The following is an 8,099-nucleotide window of genomic DNA, read 5'->3' on the forward strand; positions in this document are numbered from 1 at the left end:
TGAGCATGGTATGTTCTTCCATTTGTTTGTGTCCTCTTTGATTTCACTGAGCAGTGGTTTGTAGTTCTCCTTGAAGAGGTCCTTTACATCCCTTGTAAGTTGGATTCCTAGGTATTTGATTCTCTTTGAAGCAATTGTGAATGGAAGTTCATTCATGATTTGGCTCTCTGTTTGTCTGTTACTAGTGTATAAGAATGCTTGTGATTTTTGCACATTAATTTTGTATCCTGAGACTTTGCTGAAGTTGCTTATCAGCTTAAGGAGATTTTGGGCTGAGACAATGGGGTTTTCTAAATATACAATCATGTCATCTGCAAAGAGGGACAATTTGACTTCTTCTTTTCCTAACTGAATACCCTTGATTTCTTTCTCTTGCCTGATTGCCCTAGCCAGAACTTCCAACACTATGTTGAATAGGAGTGGTGAGAGAGGGCATCCCTGTCTTGTGCCAGTTTTCAAAGGGAATTTTTCCAGTTTTTGCCCATTCAGTATGATATTGGCTGTGGGTTTGTCATAAATAGCTCTTATGATTTTGAGGTACGTTCCATCAATACCGAATTTATTGAGCGTTTTTAGCATGAAGGGCTGTTGAATTTTGTCAAAAGCCTTTTCTGCATCTATTGAGATAATCATGTGGTTCTTGTCTTTGGTTCTGTTTATATGCTGGATTATGTTTATTGATTTGCGAATGTTGAACCAGCCTTGCATCCCAGGGATGAAGCCCACTTGATCATGGTGGATAAGCTTTTTGATGTGTTGCTGAATCCGGTTTGCCAGTATTTTATTGAGGATTTTTGCATCGATGTTCATCAGGGATATTGGTCTAAAATTCTCTTTTTTTGTTGTGTCTCTGCCAGGCTTTGGTATCAGGATGATGTTGGCCTCATAAAATGAGTTAGGGAGGATTCCCTCTTTTTCTATTGATTGGAATAGTTTCAGAAGGAATGGTACCAACTCCTCCTTGTACCTCTGGTAGAATTCAGCTGTGAATCCATCTGGTCCTGGACTTTTTTTGGTTGGTAGGCTATTAATTGTTGCCTCAATTTCAGAGCCTGCTATTGGTCTATTCAGGGATTCAACTTCTTCCTGGTTTAGTCTTGGAAGAGTGTAAGTGTCCAGGAAATTATCCATTTCTTCTAGATTTTCCAGTTTATTTGCGTAGAGGTGTTTATAGTATTCTCTGATGGTAGTTTGTATTTCTGTGGGGTCGGTGGTGATATCCCCTTTTTCATTTTTAATTGCGTCGATTTGATTCTTCTCTCTTTTCTTCTTTATTAGTCTTGCTAGTGGTCTGTCAATTTTGTTGATCTTTTCAAAAAACCAACTCCTGGATTCATTGATTTTTTGGAGGGTTTTTTGTGTCTCTATCTCCTTCAGTTCTGCTCTGATCTTAGTTATTTCTAGCCTTCTGCTAGCTTTCGAATGTGTTTGCTCTTGCTTCTCTAGTTCTTTTAATTGCGATGTTAGAGTGTCAATTTTAGATCTTTCCTGCTTTCTCTTGTGGGCATTTAGTGCTATAAATTTCCCTCTACACACTGCTTTAAATGTGTCCCAGAGATTCTGGTATGTTGTATCTTTGTTCTCATTGGTTTCAAAGAACATCTTTATTTCTGCCTTCATTTCGTTATGTACCCAGTAGTCATTCAGGAGCAGGTTGTTCAGTTTCCATGTAGTTGAGCGGTTTTGATTGAGTTTCTTAGTCCTGAGTTCTAGTTTGATTGCACTGTGGTCTGAGAGACAGTTTGTTATAATTTCTGTTCTTGTACATTTGCTGAGGAGTGCTTTACTTCCAATTACGTGGTCAATTTTGGAATAAGTACGATGTGGTGCTGAGAAGAATGTATATTCTGTAGATTTGGGGTGGAGAGTTCTATAGATGTCTATTAGGTCTGCTTGCTGCAGAGATGAGTTCAATTCCTGGATATCCTTGTTAACTTTCTGTCTCGTTGATCTGTCTAATGTTGACAATGGAGTGTTGAAGTCTCCCATTATTATTGTATGGGAGTCTAAGTCTCTTTGTAAGTCTCTAAGGACTTGCTTTATGAATCTGGGTGCTCCTGTATTGGGTGCATATATATTTAGGATAGTTAGCTCTTCCTGTTGAATTGATCCCTTTACCATTATGTAATGGCCTTCTTTGTCTCTTTTGATCTTTGATGGTTTAAAGTCTGTTTTATCAGAGACTAGTATTGCAACCCCTGCTTTTTTTTGTTCTCCATTTGCTTGGTAAATCTTCCTCCATCCCTTTATTTTGAGCCTATGTATGTCTCTGCGTGTGAGATGGGTCTCCTGAATACAGCAGACTGATGGGTCTTGACTCTTTATCCAGTTTGCCAGTCTGTGTCTCTTAATTGGAGCATTTAGTCCATTTACATTTAAGGTTAAGATTGTTATGTGTGAACTTGATCCTGCCATTATGATATTAACTGGTTATTTTGCTCATTAGTTGATGCAGTTTCTTCCTAGCCTCGATGGTCTTTACATTTTGGCATGTTTTTGAGATGGCTGGTACCGGTTGTTCCTTTCCATGTTGAGTGCTTCCTTCAGGGTCTCTTGTAAGGCAGGCCTAGTGGTGACAAAATCTCTAAGCATTTGCTTATCTGTAAAGGATTTTATTTCTCCTTCACTTATGAAACTTAGTTTGGCTGGATATGAAATTCTGGGTTTAAAATTCTTTTCTTTAAGAATGTTGAATATTGGCCCCCACTCTCTTCTGGCTTGTAGAGTTTCTGCCGAGAGATCTGCTGTTAGTCTGATGGGCTTCCCTTTGTGGGTAACCCGACCTTTCTCTCTGGCTGCCCTTAAGATTTTTTCCTTCATTTCAACTTTGGTGAATCTGGCAATTATGTGCCTTGGAGTTGCTCTTCTCGAGGAGTATCTTTGTGGCGTTCTCTGTATTTCCTGGATTTGAATGTTGGCCTGCCCTACTAGGTTGGGGAAGTTCTCCTGGATGATATCCTGAAGAGTGTTTTCCAACTTGGTTCCATTTTCCCCCTCACTTTCAGGCACCCCAATCAGACGTAGATTTGGTCTTTTTACATAATCCCATACTTCTTGCAGGCTTTGTTCATTTCTTTTTCTTCTTTTTTCTTTTGGTTTCTCTTCTCGCTTCATTTCATTCATTTGATCCTCAATTGCTGATACTCTTTCTTCCAGTTGATCGAGTCGGTTACTGAAGCTTGTGCATTTGTCACGTATTTCTCGTGTCATGGTTTTCATCTCTTTCATTTCGTTTATGACCTTCTCTGCATTAATTAGTCTAGCCGTCAATTCTTCCACTTTTTTTTCAAGATTTTTAGTTTCTTTGCGCTGGGTACGTAATTCCTCCTTTAGCTCTGAGAAATTTGATGGACTGAAGCCTTCTTCTCTCATCTCGTCAAAGTCATTCTCCGTCCAGCTTTGATCCGTTGCTGGCGATGAGCTGCGCTCCTTTGCCGGGGGAGATGCGCTCTTGTTTTTTGAATTTCCAGCTTTTCTGCCCTGCTTTTTCCCCATCTTTGTGGTTTTATCTGCCTCTGGTCTTTGATGATGGTGATGTACTGATGGGGTTTTGGTGTAGGTGTCCTTCCTGTTTGATAGTTTTCCTTCTAACAGTCAGGACCCTCAGCTGTAGGTCTGTTGGAGATTGCTTGAGGTCCACTCCAGACCCTGTTTGCCTGGGTAACAGCAGCAGAGGCTGCAGAAGATAGAATATTTCTGAACAGCAAGTGTACCTGTCTGATTCTTGCTTTGGAAGCTTCCTCTCAGGGGTGTACTCCACCCTGTGAGGTGTGGGGTGTCAGACTGCCCCTAGTGGGGGATGTCTCCCAGTTAGGCTACTCAGGGGTCAGGGACCCGCTTGAGCAGGGAGTCTGTCCCTTCTCAGATCTCAACCTCCGTGTTGGGAGATCCACTGCTCTCTTCAAAGCTGTCAGACAGAGTCGTTTGCGTCTGCAGAGGTGTCTGCTGCTTTGTTATTGTTTTCTGTGCCCTGCCCCCAGAGGTGGAGTCTACAGAGACAGGCAGGTTTCCTTGAGCTGCTGTGAGCTCCACCCAGTTCGAGCTTCCCAGCAGCTTTGTTTACCTACTTAAGCCTCAGCAATGGCGGGCGCCCCTCCCCCAGCCTCGCTGCTGCCTTGCCGGTAGATCACAGACTGCTGTAATAGCAATGAGGGAGGCTCCGTGGGTGTGGGACCCTCCCGGCCAGGTGTGGGATATGATCTCCTGGTGTGCCTGTTTGCTCAAAGCGCAGTATTGGGGTGGGAGTTACCCGATTCTCCAGGTGTTGTGTGTCTCAGTTCCCCTGGCTAGGAAAAGGGATTCCCTTCCCCCTTGCGCTTCTCAGGTGAGGCAATGCCTCGCCCTGCTTCAGCTCTCGCTGGTCGGGCTGCAGCAGCTGACCAGTACCGATCGTCCGGCACTCCCCAGTGAGATGAACCCAGTACCTCAGTTGAAAATGCCGAAATCACCGGTCTTCTGTGTCGCTGGCGCTGGGAGTTGAAGACTGGAGCTGCTCCTATTCGGCCATCTTGCTCCGCCCCCCCTCATTCCATAATATTTATTAAGCAACCTCTATGTGCCTTTGTTCTGGACCCTGGTTTTTGCCTAATACAATAGCAATACATTGTCTGGTGGTTGATACAGTGTCTGCCTTCCTGGGCATTGTATTCCACTGGGGAAGACATGAAAATAATGTGTGATTTAATCTGAGAAAATAAAATTTTCTATGAAGAAAAAGAACAAAAAGGTGACATAGATTGATAAGGATGGCAGGTGGACTATTTTAGTTAGAGTGGTCAGAAAAGGCCTATTGGGGAAGGTGACTTTTGAGCAGACACATGAAAGATTGGAGGAGGCAATGTAGGGGAATGTATTCCAGGCAAAGAAAATATAAATGTTTGAATTCTTGGGGCCAGAATGGTTACATATGTTGAAGGAATAACGAACAGGCCAGCATGACTGGGTAGTGTGAAGAGAGAAATGGAGGAGGTCAACTGGAGGAGGTAGCCAAGGATCATGTAGAGGCTCAGGAGTGCAAAAAAAGTTTAGACTTGGCCGGGTGTGGTGGCTCACGCCTGTAATCCCAGCACTTTGGGAGGCCAAGGCGGGCAGATCACGAGGTCAGGAGATCGAGACCATCCTGGCTAACAAGGTGAAACCCCGTCTCTACTAAAAATTCAAAAAATTAGCCAGGTGTGGTGGTGGGCGCCTATAATCCCAGCTACTTGGGAGACTGAGGCAGGAGAATGGCAGGAACCTGGGAGGCAGAGCTTGCAGTGAGCCGAGATCATGCCACTATACTCCAGCCTGGGTGACAGAATGAGACTCCATCTCAAAAAAAAAAAAAAAAAGGTTTAGACTTGACTCTCTTTGTTATGGGAGGCATTGGAGGGGTGTCATGTGGGACTGGTGTTTTAAGAGACCACTCTGACTGCTCTATAGGGACCTAGAGCAGAAGGGAGAGCAAGAAGAAGGTTAATATAATAACACAAATGAGAGTCAATGGTGGCTTAGATTAGGTTAGCAGAAGTGGTGGTAATGAGAAGTATTCAGATTCAGGTATGAATCCACATTTTTGCAGGTAGATTCTGCACAACTGACTAATGAATTAAATGTGAAGTGGAGAGAATGAAAGAGAAACAAGTTCATGTTCTCCCTCTTCCCTGGCTTCTTTGCTTCTCATTTATTTGTCTAATAGCTATTTCCTGAGTCACTTCCATGTGTTGATATCTGTGCTAGATACTGAGGTAAAATAGTAAGCAATAACCAGATATAGTGGCCACAGGGGTTCTAGAATAATGGGGAAGAGAGATGTTAAACAGGCACAAATATAAAATAACCAATTTCAACTGTACACTATAAAGAGGGGGTCCACAGACCTATTAGAGGCTATAAGAGAGGAATGAGCGTGCTGAAGAGGTGATGCTAGTGCCAAAGTGGGAGTAAGAGTTGTCTAAGAAAGAGGCAGCAGTGCTCCAAGAACAAGGGGCAGTATGTGTAAAGTCCCAATGGCTCAGCGAGAGAACAAGGCACCAAGAAGACCGAAGTGGGTGTGCTGGGGAGACTATACAGTACTTCAGAACAAGCCCGGTGGAAAGTTCTGTCTCCCTCTTATGAAACATGGGAAGTCCTTCATGGAATTTATAGGGGTAAGAGTTGAGGTGGGAGTGGTGATAGCAGGATAAGATTTATATTTTTGGTGGAGAATAGCTTGAAGAATGGTTGAAGGGGATGCAGGTAAGCCTGTTACTCTAGGTAAGCAAGAACAATGTCTTGCATTAGATTGGGGCTACTGGATACCTGATGGTGCCATTCCCAGAGATGAACAACAGGAGAAACACTATCCTGGCTCATCAACCCACCTGACTTGCCTTCTGTGTTTTGCTTACAGCTTCTCCTCCCCAAGACTTTGCCTTTCAGGTGGCTGTTGCTTAACATGGCTTATCAAAGCCTCTCTGGCCCTACCTCTACTTCAGTGTTACTGCTAATTGCTTTAGTCTCTCAGTTTTCCAATACCAAATTCCTGGGAAAGAAATGTAATTGGCCCAGTTATTCTTTTTGAGGCAGGACACATAGGCTATGGTGGGCTCACCACCATTTGAAACAGATGCCCATTAGCCAGATCCAATCAGCTTGACCCTTTAAAACAGGGGAGAGAGACAGGCTACACAGTGAAAACAGATGCAAAGGTGTTTGGGAATGGTGGACATTGATAGATGTCTCCACTCTAGTTCCATTTTGCGAAAAGGAACTACATGTAGAGAGAGAGATATCTACATACCCAGAATTATATCTGGTGTTTTGTTTGAGTTTTTAGAAAATAAGCTGCCAGGAATCACTTTATTAACACTACTGCAATAGGAAAATTATCGAACAAATTGTTCATTTTAACATCATCAAGATAAATCAATCTTTTTATATGTGAGAGAAATTTAAGAAAATCTTAGTAAACTAATTTTCAAATCTTTTATATTAACAAAAATATCTATAATTCCAGATATGGGGGTGAGGGGGAAGAGAGAAAGAGAGAGACCCTGTTTGCCACCAATAGAGGCAATAGCACCATTCCTGACTCTGAAAATTGGCAATGAAAGAGAAAAAAGTAAACATCTACTGAGCCTCTTTATGAGAACCTCTATTTTATTTCTAGTTCAGGGTTAAGTTCTTTGTTATAGAAGACCATCAGCTAAAAAATTTAGAAGCAATGAGTGAATTAGACAAATCAGCATTTTGTAACCCCATTTGAAATAATGTTCCAAATAAAAATGATTAATTGATGCTAAAATCATGTTGTGGCTAATAGAATATTTTCAGAACCCCCAAATAACCATCCTGTGGATTACCTGGTAACTGCAAAGGAAATGACATTCATTTCCAGTACAGCGATCTGCTGATCTTCACCTTACTTGAAAGTTCAAACTTAACATCACTAATAGTGGAGAAACTTGACACTTTGTGCCTCCTGCTGTGATGCGCTCTGAGGTGTATGGTATAATCTACGGAACACTTTTGCCAAATGTATTTAACCTCAATCTATTTAACTTCCTGACCTTAGTACTAGCATGTAATATAAAACGTTGTTAGAGAAGAAAGCTAAATAACATCCAGAAGAAATAATTGGAAAAATTCAAAATATGATATGAAACATTATTCTATAGTAGCTGATTTGGTTTCTCAACGTCAGAGAGAGAAGGAGAGAGAGACAGTATACACACACACACACACACACACATATATATATTCTACAATAGACAATTAGATAAATTTGAATGAAGGGTGGAATTAAGATGATACTACGAAATTAGCAGTAATTTCCTTAGGTGTGATAATGGTCCTGTGGGTCTGCAGGAGAATGTCATCGCTATGAGCCACCCACTTAGGATGATCAACTGTGCTGGTTTGCTGGCACTTGGGGAGGGGGTGGAGGAGTTCTCAAGACACAAGACTTTCCATTTAAAAATCAGACCAGGGGCCGGGCACGGTGGCTCACGTCTGTAATCCCAGCACTTTGGGAGGCCGAGGCGGGTGGATGACGAGGTCAGGAGATCAAGACCATCCTGGCTAACATGGTGAAACCCTGTCTCTACTAAAAAATAGAAAAAATTAACCGGGCGTGGTGG

Source organism: Theropithecus gelada, chromosome 6 (genome assembly GCF_003255815.1).
Source record: "Theropithecus gelada isolate Dixy chromosome 6, Tgel_1.0, whole genome shotgun sequence".
NCBI lineage: Eukaryota > Metazoa > Chordata > Mammalia > Primates > Cercopithecidae > Theropithecus > Theropithecus gelada.